Source organism: Staurois parvus, unplaced genomic scaffold (genome assembly GCF_062004578.1).
Source record: "Staurois parvus isolate SC_StPar_1 unplaced genomic scaffold, SC_StPar_1.0 ptg000027l, whole genome shotgun sequence".
Lineage (NCBI taxonomy): Eukaryota > Metazoa > Chordata > Amphibia > Anura > Ranidae > Staurois > Staurois parvus.
In genome coordinates, this window is record NW_028317823.1 from 7,445,834 (window position 1) to 7,458,125 (window position 12,292).

A 12,292-nucleotide genomic window follows, 5' to 3' on the forward strand; every position below is an offset into this window, starting at 1 on the left:
AGGTCTCATTCACATGGGCATTGACACCTAGAGGTATAGAGGTCACCTTAGGACTGGCTGGGAGGATCTACAGGTCAGATCTTCTGAAACCCTCCCACCCTTCCAAAAAACTGCTGAAACTTGCTGAAACTGCATGTTTAAGGGAACTTGGCCAATCTCCAGATAGGAGGCCCAGCATGGTGACTAGAGCAACCCTTAAATGTGACAGAGCCTGAGCAGCAGGGGAGTCGGTTGGAAGATAGACTGACAGAAGGTTGGAGTGTGGAGCCTGGGAGGGGGCCCCAGGGAGGGCAGCCCACCTACAGGCAGGATGCTGAAAAGGTGGATCTCCACTGCCCAAAGTCTCCTAGGGAGGACATCCTAAACAGCAGGGAAGGAGCCAGGCTAGCATAAGGCCTGAAAGCAGCCACCAACCCACCACACTGACAGGACAGGCAGTGTGAGTACTCCTATACCCCTGGGCCAGATAAAGAGGGAGGGTGGTCAGGTGCAGGATCCAACAAGTTCTCATCCAGGAATACTTCATTGCTAGGTCTTGGAATCCCTTGCCCAGGGATGCCCTCAGTGCAGAAGAAGAATGGTGAAGAAGAAGGACTCTAAAATACAACAACGCATAGACTCCTGTTAATTTCAGAGCAAATAGTGTATATATATTTTTGTCTATGTTGATTAGTTCTCACCTCTAGTTGCACTCTTTTTATGACTGTGTCTGGTCTGTGTTTGAGAAACATCCCCCCTATTCATGTGATCCTTATCAGTTCCTAATTGGGGCAGAGAAGAGTGCTCATTTGACCATCTCCCAGCAGTTTAACTAAAGCAGGATAACTCAAGCAGCAGGAAGACACAGCAGCAAGAAACTCTACTGCTCGCTAGACAGACTGCAAGCAAACACCCTGGGAAACATCTCTTACAAGTCTGAGTCCAACTCTGTGTACCTTTTAATATGTCCCCTCTACTCCTCCTTTTCATATTACTATCCTGCGTTCCCAAAATCTCACTTCTTTACCCCTCTGCTCCACCCCAAAACTTGTACATCTCACCCTCACTGCTACCAACTCCCTACTACTAATCTCATCACCTCCTGCTGATACTTTACTCTCCTGCTGACCCAAACACCAGGACTGGAAAGCATGTGCACTCGTGTACATCCCGCTCCCATCTTACTTTCCTTACCCTTCTTCTTCTCCTAACCTCTGGGGATATCTCCCCAAACCCTGGTCCTCCAGTATCTCACCCCCACACCAGGCATCCTCTTCCGGAAATAGCCGCAATCCCCTCAATTTAATATTGGTCCCCATGCTCCCAAAAACCACCCTCCCTTTTTCATGTGCGCTCTGGAATGCCCGCTCTGTCTGTAATAAGCTCACCTCTGTCCATGACCTTTTTGTCTCCCTTAACATACTAGCAATTACAGAAACCTGGCTCCAAGCGTCAGATTCTGCTTCTCCCGCAGTACTTTCCCATGGAGGCCTCATCTGGACCCACTCACCCAGATCCAGTGGTCGGAAAGGTGGTGGAGTTGGTTTGCTTCTATCCCCACTGATCACCTTTCAAGTCCTCCCTAACCCTCCCTCTCTATCCTTCTCTTCTTTTGAGACTGACTGCATCCGGCTGTTTTCTCCCATTTCTCTGAGGATTGAAGTGATCTATCAGCCTCCTGGATCGGTGTCCCGCTTTCTTGATGATTTCTCTGCCTGGCTACCCTACTTTCTCTCCTCTGAACTACCCACTATCATTCTCTGAGATTTTAACATCCCTAGTAATGTCAACAACCCGACTACATCCCAACTCTTCAGCCTAACCTCATCTTTTGCATTTGCACAGTGTATACAGTCCTCCACTCACTCTGATGGGAATACAGTGGGGCAAAAAAGTATTTAGTCAGCCACCAATTGTGCAAGTTCTCCCACTTAAAAAGATGACAGAGGCCTGTAATTGGCATCATAGGTAGACCTCAACTATGAGAGACAAAATGAGAAAAAAAATCCAGACAATCACATTGACTGATTTGGAAAGAATTTATTTGCAAATTATGGTGGAAAATAAGTATTTGGTCAATATCAAAAGTTCATCTCAATACTTTGTTATATATCCTTTGTTGGCAATGACAGAGGTCAGACGTTTCCTGTAGGTCTTCACAAGGTTGGCACACACTGTTGCTGGTATGTTGGCCCATTCCTCCATGCAGATCTCCTCTAGAGCAGTGATGTTTTGGGGCGGTCGCTGGGCAACACGGACTTTCAACTCCCTTTTTAAGTGGGAGAACTTGCACAATTGGTGGCTGACTAAATACTTTTTTGCCCCACTGTACATTAGACCTCACAAACGCCCCCTTTCCTCTCTCTGATCACAACCTCATCACCTTCACAGTGTCCTTGTCTTCAAACACCTATCCCTCAAAGCAGCAAACAATTACCCACAGAAATCTTCACAACTTGAACTCTGCTCCTTTCCACTCTGCAACTGACTAACTCTATGACAGAATCTCTCCCCTGTCCTGCCCTGGCCACTGCTGTCTATAACAGTTTGCTTTCATCCACATTAGACTCACTTGCTCCCCTAACTACACGAAGCATCAGGCCCCGACCGTTACAACCTTGGAAGACTGACGACACCAGGAATCTTAAACCACATAGTCGTGCGCGATTGTGGCATAAAAAAAAACCTCAACAAGAATTCACCCTATATAAATCTGCTTTCTTAACATACAATTCCTCCCTTCATGCTGCCAAACAAGCCTACTTTGTCACTCTTATTAATACCTTGTCATCCAGTCCTCGTCTCTTCTCTACTTTTAACTTTCTACTTTCTCCACCTCCACCCAGTACCTCACTCACTGCTCACGAGATTGCAAATCATTTCAAAAACAAGATTGACGCAATTCGTAGGGGCATCACCACTGCACAGACATCCATCCCACTTAGCATACCTTATACTAAACCTCCCTCAACACTTTCCTATTTTGACCTTGCTACTACCAAAGAGGTCACTAAGGTTTTCTCAGAAGCCCATCTCACCACCTGCCCCCTGGATCCTGTCCCCTCACAACTACTACGGTCACCCTCTTCTTCCATCCTATGCTCCCTCACTCACATCTTTAATTTTTCCCTCTCTACTGGTGCCTTCCCTGGACCCCACCAACCTGAACAACTTAAGACCTATCTCCCTGCTGCCATTTACCTCTAAACTCCTAGAATGCTTAGTCTACAATCGCCTGAGCTCCCACCTCACCGACAACAACCTTCTTGACCCTTTACAGTCTGGCTTTCGCTCTCTACACTCCACTGAAACTGCCCTACTAAAACTCACAAATGATCTACTAACAACTAAAACCAATAGCCACTACTCCGTACTCCTACTTCTTGACCTCTCTGCGGCTTTTGATACAGTTATCCATCCCCTCCTCCTCAAAAAACTCCACTCTATTGGCCTCAGAGACTCTGCTCTCTCCTGGTTCTCCTCCTACCTATCACAGCGCTCCTTCAGCGTTACCTATAACGCTGCCTCCTCCTCTTCACTCCCTCTTTCCGTAGGGGTCCCTCAAGGTTCTGCCCTTGGACCCCTTTTCTTCTCCATCTACACCTCCTCCCTTGGTCACTTGATAAACTCCCATGGCTTTAAGTACCATCTCTATGCTGATGACACACAAATCTAACTTTCTACCCCTCACCTCACCCCTTCAGTCTCCTCTTGCATTACTAACCTACTAAGTGACATAATCGGCATGGATGTCACTCCAGTTCCTCAAAATCAATCTTTCCAAAACTGAGCTCTTAGTATTCCCTCCAGCCCGTGCCCCCTCCCCTGACTTCTCCATCAAGATCACTAACACAATCATCAGTCCCTTCTCTCATGCCAGGGTACTAGGTGTAATCCTAGACTCCCATCTGTCCTTTCAGTCCCATATTTATTCACTGTCCAAATCTTGTAGACTTCACCTCCACAACTTCTCCAAGATACGCCCGTTCCTAACCTCGGAAACCACGAAGCAACTTATCACTCCCTTGTTATATCTCGCCTTGACTATTGTAACTCCCTCCTTATTGGCCTACCTAATCGCAGACTATCCCCTCTTCAGTCTATCATGAATGCTGCTACCAGAATCATCCACCTAACTAACCGTTATGTATCTGCCACCCCTCTCATCCAATCCCTCCACTGGCTTCCCATTGCCCAACGGATAAAATTCAAAACATTAACAATAACGTATAAAGCCATTTATAACTTTGCCCCAAATTACACCACCGATCTTGTCTCTAAATATCACCCAAACCGTACTCTCCGCTCCTCGCAAGACCTCCTACTCTCTAGCTCCTTTGTCTCCTCCTCCCATGCTCGTCTCCAGGACTTCTCCAGAGCTACCCCATCCTCTGGAACTCTCTACCCCAATTTATTAGACTATCGCCTACTCTGCTCACGTTTAGGCGATCTCTGAAAACCTATGTCTTCAGGGAAGCCTATCCTACCCTCAGCTAATAATGGAATCTTCTACTCTTCCAACCAGTCCATCCCCCACAGTTAATACCTTATGTACCACTAGCCCCTCCCTCCTAGATTGTAAGCTCCAAGGAGCAGGGCCCTCCTTTCCCTCTTGTATTAAACTGTATTGTTGCTGTATTGTCTCCCATTATATTGTAAAGCGCTGAGCAAACTGTTGGCGCTATATAAATCCTGTATAATAATAATAATATGGGGGTCTGAGGAAGTACACCAAGGAGACTTCAGTGCTCCGTAAAGAGGGACAGTGCTATTTTTGCGCATCTACATTTTATACAGTGTACAGGTTGCTACGAAGTTTGTCCTCAACTTTACAGTTCCTTGGGCATCCCATATACCCCATCCAAGTTGTTAACCCCTCAATAAAAACAACTAAAAACCAGCTCAAGGTCTGTATTATTAACTCTGGGTGCAAGATGTAGAAACATGCGTGTTGCTTGGCTGTGCAGAGTATAGGGAACCAGAACAAATCCAGCAGTGCTGGGTAGCACTACATGAGCATCCACAAATGCACACAGTGTAAATTCTGGGCCACTCACCCTGTCAAATTGGGACAACCAACTGTATTGGTGCAGCAACTGCATCCCAATGGACATCAATGGGCTGCCTTAACGCAGTACACATACTAGGGCCAATGAACCTACCAGCATGTATTTGGAGTGTGGGAGGAAACCAATGTACCCAGAGGAAATCCACACAGGCACAGGGAGAGCATGCAAACTCCAGGCAGGTAGTGGAGTGGTTGGGATTCAAAGCAACAAACCTAGTGCTGCTAGGCAGATGTTTTAACCACCTAGCCACTGTCCTGCCACATATTTTCTAGCACTGTATGTAGTGTACTTTGAATGGCTTTAAAATATATGTTTTTCTATTTGGGTACATTCACTTACAGCAGGGGTCTCCAAACTTTCTAAACAAAGGGCCATGTTTACTGTCCTTCACATTTTACGGGGTTTGAGTGTGGCCAGTGAAAGTAGAAAATGTCCTGACATCAGTGGGAGAAAACAATGTCCCATCTTTGGTATTAGAGGGAGGATAAGTGCCCCATCGTTGTTGTCAGTGGGAGGAATAGTGCCCCACTGTAGAATCAGTGGGAGAAATTGTACCCCTATTGTTGGCGTCAGTAGGAGTAATAGTGCCCCATTGTTGGTGTCAGTAGGAGGAATAGTGCCCCATTCTAGTGTCAGTGGGAGAAATTGTACCCCATTGTTGGTGTCAGTAGGAGGAATAGTGCCCCTTTGCTAAGGTGTTAGTGAGAATAACAATGCCAAATCATTGGCGTCAGTGGAAGGAATAGTGTCTCATTGTTGGGGTTGGTGGGAGGAATAGTGTCCCAAGGGCCGGTGAAAAAGCAAGCAGAGGGCTGCATCCAGCCCCAGGGCCACAGTTTGGGGACCACTGACTTACAGCACCAAACCAAATATTTTTTTACTTATTTTTTAGTAAAAAAGTCAACAAACTCTAAAGTTTTCCATCTCAGCTAACAAAATTTTTTTTTTTTTTTTTTTTTTATTAAAAGATTATAGGATTGTTACTTTAATCATGAACCAGTGACTCTTGTGGGTCACGTAGACACAAGATAATTCCTGCCCCATCTGGCCAAATACAGATAGTTCGGGCCTGAGCTGGACGGTCTTGGAAGAAATTTCTGCTTTAAACTTCCATGGCCACTTGCTGTTATTTTCCTCCATAATTAGCAGGTGTCATAATTGGCCTTTTCTTCTCCATTTGCCCTCCACTGGTAGAAACATACATGTTTAACTTAGTCTTTAAGAAGTTAAAGAGAGATTAGATACGCCTATTGGCAATGAAAAACGTTTATGCTTTTTTGTGCCAAACCAATATACATATATAAACACTATATTGCCAAAAATCACCATAGGGTTGATTTACTGAAGTCAAAAAAGGCGGTGAACTCTGCAAGAGCATTTGCTCCAGAGCTTAGTAAATGAGGGGGAGCTCTGCTGACTTCCATCATCCAATCATGTGTATGCCAAAATGCTGTTTTTTTTAAAAATGTTCCTTGCATGTGATTGGGTATTCTCTGCAAAATTAAGTTTCTCCTCATTTACTAAGCTCTGAAGCAAATGCCCTTGCAGAGTGCAACTAAACCCGCAAAGTGCACATTCTATTTATCTTTAGTAAATCAACCCTTTTATCGGCCATCATACTTGTATATGCTTGTTAGACATTCAGTTCCAAAACCATAGGTATTCATATGAAGTTGGCTCTCTCATTGTGGTTATATTGGCCTCCATTCTTCTAGAAAGGCTTTCCACAAGAATTTAGAGTGGGAATGTGTACCCATTATGTGAGGTCAGCTACTGATATTGAACAAGAAGATGTGACTTACAGTCATCATTCTGTATTATCCCAAAGGTGTTCAGTAGGGTTGGGGTCTGGGCACTGATCAGACCACTTGAGTTCCTCCACACCAAGCTCATCAAACCATGTCTTTAGGGACCTGTTTTGCACACAGGTGCACAGTCATGCTGAAAGAGAAAAGAGACCTTCCCCAAACTTACTACGACGTTGGAAGTTCAGAAGTGTCTTTGTATGCTGTAGCATTAACAACACCCTTTTCTGGAAACACCTGATGTCAATAATTTAGAGTGGTGTCCTGTTTTTTGGACACAGAGTAGGTGTGATGGTCACTTGTCTACATACGTTTCGCCATATAGCCAAGTATTAGTCTTCATACACACTGGGCATTTTAAAAACGCTGTAGCATTAGCTGTATAAAGTACTGTTAAAAACGCAAGTTTTTCCACATTTTTCAGCATTTTTGCATTAGCGTTTAGCCGTGTTTTTTTCTGTGTTATTTTTTACACAAAAAAATAAAACTTTTGCTAAAAAAACCCGCTGCATTTTACAGCGTTTTAACACTTTTTTTCCCGCATTTACCAACGTCAGAGCATTTTTACAGTTAAAAAACTCCTCCAGAAAACCATCAGTTCTGTTTTTTTTTCCAGCAAAAAAACACGGACTAAAGCCTATGTGTGCATGGACATATAGGATAACATGCTGGGGAGTTTATTGGCTGTAGAAAAAAAACGCCAAAGGCCAAAAACAGCTGCTACAAAAACGTCCCGTGTGCATGAGGACATAAAGTGTGGTAGAATACTATGGGTGGGATTTACTAAAACCGGAGAGTGAAAAATCTGGTGCAGCTCTGCAGAGAAACCAGTCAGCTTCCAGATTTTATTGCCAAAACTTAAAGTGTCACTAAATCCAGGACCTCGCATTCCCTCTATCTGGTCTCCCACAGTACACACAACATGGAAATGCAATTATTTATGTAAATATAAACTGCTAAATAACTTTTATAATCAGCAGTTAGAGCAGTCTTGTGACTTCTATCAGTGTCCTGCTGAGCACTGGTTAAAGCGGAGTTCCAGCTAAAAAAAATAAATAAAAACTGTAGCTGCTGACTTTTAAAATACAGCCACTTGCCTGTCCCTCGGTCCAGCGGTGTCCTCACCACAGCTGGTTTCAGCGGCCGTCTTCTCTCCCTGGCACCGGTATCTTCACTGTGGGCACCTGGCTGTGACAGCTTGCGGCTTCACAGCCGCGTGCCCACTATGCATGCGTGAGAAGCGCTGCGCTTTGTGAATGGCCCCATAGTCTTCTGGGACCTGTCACATGTCCCAGAAGACTATGGGGAGGGAGGGTGGGACAACTTCCGCTTCCAATTTCCTAGGTGATCGCAGCGGAAGTGGGGGCGGGTACCTGTCAAATTCGGGTACCCGCTCCCCAAAGGTGCCAATCCTTAATGGGGAGTGGGGGACAAAGCATTAAAGTTGAACTTCCCCTTTTGGCTGGAGCTCCGCTTTAATCTTGTAGGAGTTTTCATTCTGCTCTGACTGTCCTATGAAGCTGCACGATCCCCAACTCTCGGTCTGGACAGTACTGATTGGCCCTGTGTTGATCACATGCACCCTCCCCCCCAAAAAAACGCTCTAGCAACACACACCAAACTGAGCATGTGCAGAGTGTCTCCTAGGGCTCTATGCTATCAGGAGATGGATTGGGGACAGTAGAATAAGGGGAGGCTCAGAGAAGACAGGATCAAACAGCCTATTTACATAATGCAAAACTCCTTAGGTTCCACAGTGAGTATAACAAGCATGCTTTACTGCATATACAGACTGATGTTACTGTTGTGGGTTTAGTAACACTTTAGCTGAAGCTGAAGTTAGAAGCTGTTTTGCTTCCATTCAGAGCTGCACCAGATTCTGAGTTCTCCAGTTTAGTAAATCTCCCCCTATGTATGAAACCTAGTTCTGCTTCATGTGGTACAAGTGCTTCATATGCCCTTTTACTTACTGTATGCTCTGTACATTATTATTTATTATTATTATACAGTATTTATAAAGCGCCAATAGTTCACTCAGCGCTGTACATTACAAAGGGGGACAGAACATGTGACAGAACAATACCAATACAATGCAAAACATGAGGGGATCGAGGGCCCTGCTCTTTCGAGCTTACATTGAACACATTCTCCAAGAACAACTAGACTAATGAGTTCCACACATCTTACATATCGGGTCAGGGGAACAAGCATTGATTAAACGTGTGCTGAAGGCATGTAAAAGGGCCTGAAACATGGAATATCTTCTTTCTGTGACCTCAGACATCCATCAGTGTGAGCCGTAGTGCAGACAGTCACCGTCATCATTTGAGTGGCGGTAGCAGCTGTATAGGGAGAAATATAGATTTGGTGAAGAGGGAGAATAGCAACTGCAAGGGAAGGAGAACCGTACATGAAAGGATATTGCCTATGTGGTTGTTGAATGTAAACATAATACAGTGTATAGGTATAATGCATTTATATTCAAAGAAACATTTTCGGTAATTCTTACCTTAAAGCGATATTAAATCCTCGGTTTTTAAGCACTTTCATATTTAATCACTGGGCTGTTTTTTTTTATTTTCTAATCCTTGCCTTTATTCCAGTTTAATCTGGTGCCATAACTGCTGCCCCAGGTTTCCTGCTTCAGGGTGACTCCTTTCTCATGCAGTGTTTTATGGAGCCACCCTTGCATGCAGAAACTAGAGTTGTGTCTTCCTACACTGTGTGCATCAATAGAAACACAAAGCCCTATAGCCTAGGATGGCAAGGCATTACTCTGCTCCTCCCACCTCCTCCCCCTCTCTCCTCCAAAGTAACAGACTGACCAGAGGCTGTTAAAGAAGAACTATAGGCAAAACCTTTTTTTCCCATTTTGGATAGAGTAAGTTTTTTTTTTGCCATCTGTGTCCCATTGGAATTTACCTTCACTTCCTGTCCTGTAGCCAAAAGAGGAAGTGAGAGAAAATCCCTGCAGATTAAGAGAATTTTTTGGGGACCCCTAGGTCACCAGAACTAGTGTCTCCATTGAGAAATCTCCCCTCTATTACTTTTCTGGGGACAACCCAAAATTGTTTTTTTTTAGTACTTTCACTTTTGATGATAATAAACAGGAGAAAAAGAGAGAGGGGACCTCCCTAATGCTGCCACAGACAGCAATAAAAACCTAAAAGATGTTCTAATCCCTTTCCACTCTATCCAAAACAAAAACAAAAAAAGTTTGAGCTTTAGTTATATTTTAACTTCCTGTAAAGACTGGAAGTTCAGGGAAGCATCACTGAGAGAGTGGGAGCCTGTAGCTTTGAAACATTGCAATGTGCAAGTTCTGGGGTACAAATTTTACCAAAGAGTTTATTGGGAAGGTTTTTTTTCTGCGCTCAATGTTTTAGGATAAAAAAAACTGCTAAAGGTTTAACCACCTCAGTACCGCACCATAGCCGAGTGACGGTTACAGTGCGGCTCTCTTGTTCTGGGAAGGTGTCCATGGGGAACACAGCTGATCACAGATTCAGATAAAGGGCCAATCACAGTGACCCTATACCATGTGACAGTGACCCTATACCATGTGATCAGCTGTGCCCAATCACAAACCAAGCAAACTTTCCAGCCAGCAGCATTCCTTTTCTCATGTGCTGTCACTATGCGATGAAAGGAGAGGCAATAACTGACAAGGCTGACAGGGCACATTTACACTGATAATCTGGGCACCGATTATCCTGATTATCCCTGATTATCAGTGCAGTCCTATCAGTGCCCATCAGTGCAGCTTATCAGTGCCACCTCTCAGTGCTCATCAGTGCCACGTCGTCAGTGCCTCCTCATCAATGCCCATCAGTGCAGCTTACCAGTGCCCATCAGTGCTGCCCCATCAGTACCCATCAGTGCACATCAGTGCAGCCTCATAAGTGCCCATCAGAGCACATCAATGCAGCCTCACCAGTGCCCATCAATGCAGCCTCATCAGCGCACATCAGTGCAGCCTCATCAGCGCACATCAGTGCAGCCTTACCAGTGCTCATCAGTGCTGCCCCATCAGTACCACCTCATCAGTGCCCATCAATGCAGCCTCATCAGTGCACATCAGTGCAGCCTTACCAGTGCTCATCAGTGCTGCCCCATCAGTACCCATCAGTGCCACCTCATCAGTGCAGCTTCATCATTGCCCAGCAGTGCACATCAGTGCAGCCTCATCAGCGCACATCAGTGCAGCCTCATCAGCGCACATCAGTGCAGCCTCATCAGCACACATCAGTTGAAGAAGAAAAATGACTTATTTGCAAAATTTTATAACAGAAACTAGGAAGAAAAAAATTTTCCCTGACATTTTCAGTCTTTCCATTATTTGTTTAGCAACAAATGAAAAACCCAGTGGTAATTAAAATACCACCAAAAGAAAAACTCTATCTGCCTCAAAAAAATTCAAAAAAATTCATTTGGGTACAGTGTTGCTTGATCGCACAATAGTCATTCGAAATGCGACAGCAATAAAAGCTGAAAATTGGCCTGGTCAGGAACGGGGTGAAAGTGCCCAGTATTGAAGTATACTTTCACATTACAAAGAAAATAGAATTTTTCAACAAGTAAAAAGGTAAGCATCCTTTTTTTTTATTTTATTATATATTATAATGGGCGGCACAATGGCTTAGTGGTTAGCATGTCTGCCTTGCAGTAATTGGGTCATGGGTTTGATTCCCAACCATGGAGTTTGCATGTGCTCCCTGTGTTTGTGAGTGTTTCCCCCAGGTATTCCGGTTTCCTCCCACACTCCAAAGACATGCTGGTAGGTTAATTGGCTCCTGTCTAATTTGTCCTAGTTTCATCCCTGGTAATGTGGGATCTCCTGCATGGTAGGGGTTGGGGAAAGACCTGGCAACCTACCCTGTAAAATAATTGCTAAGAGAATTCATGGAGAAAGTCGCTTACGAGTGACGGTCCATGCAATTGCCAAGGGTCAGATACGACTGAATGAATAGATAGATATAATATATATTTATATTTTTATTTTCATAGTTATGTTATGTGAATGGGAGCATTTAAAAAAAAAAAAGAGATGTTATTCTAATTTGGCTGCGAAAGTGGAAATGCACTTTAAAATGTATGTTTTTTTTTTTTACTGAAATATGCATGCTTGAAACAAATCAGGATTTCTTTTGTAATCACATTGTCCACTAATTTATTTTAGTTTCCAACATCTGTCAGCTCTCTGCAAAATTCCTGAACAATATCATCCCAATGCACACATACTTTATGGTTCCAGTGGGGGGAATTTTTTTTTTTTTTGAAGTTACTTTTCATGCAAGAGGTAATACAATACACTCAGAAGGGGCCAAACGTATTATGTTACTCCTAAGTGTGACGGACCTTTTATTCTGGGAAAGTTCTATGTGTGCCTGCTTCTTTTATTTTTTTCTTCATCTCTGACAGAAGTTGTCCACGATTACT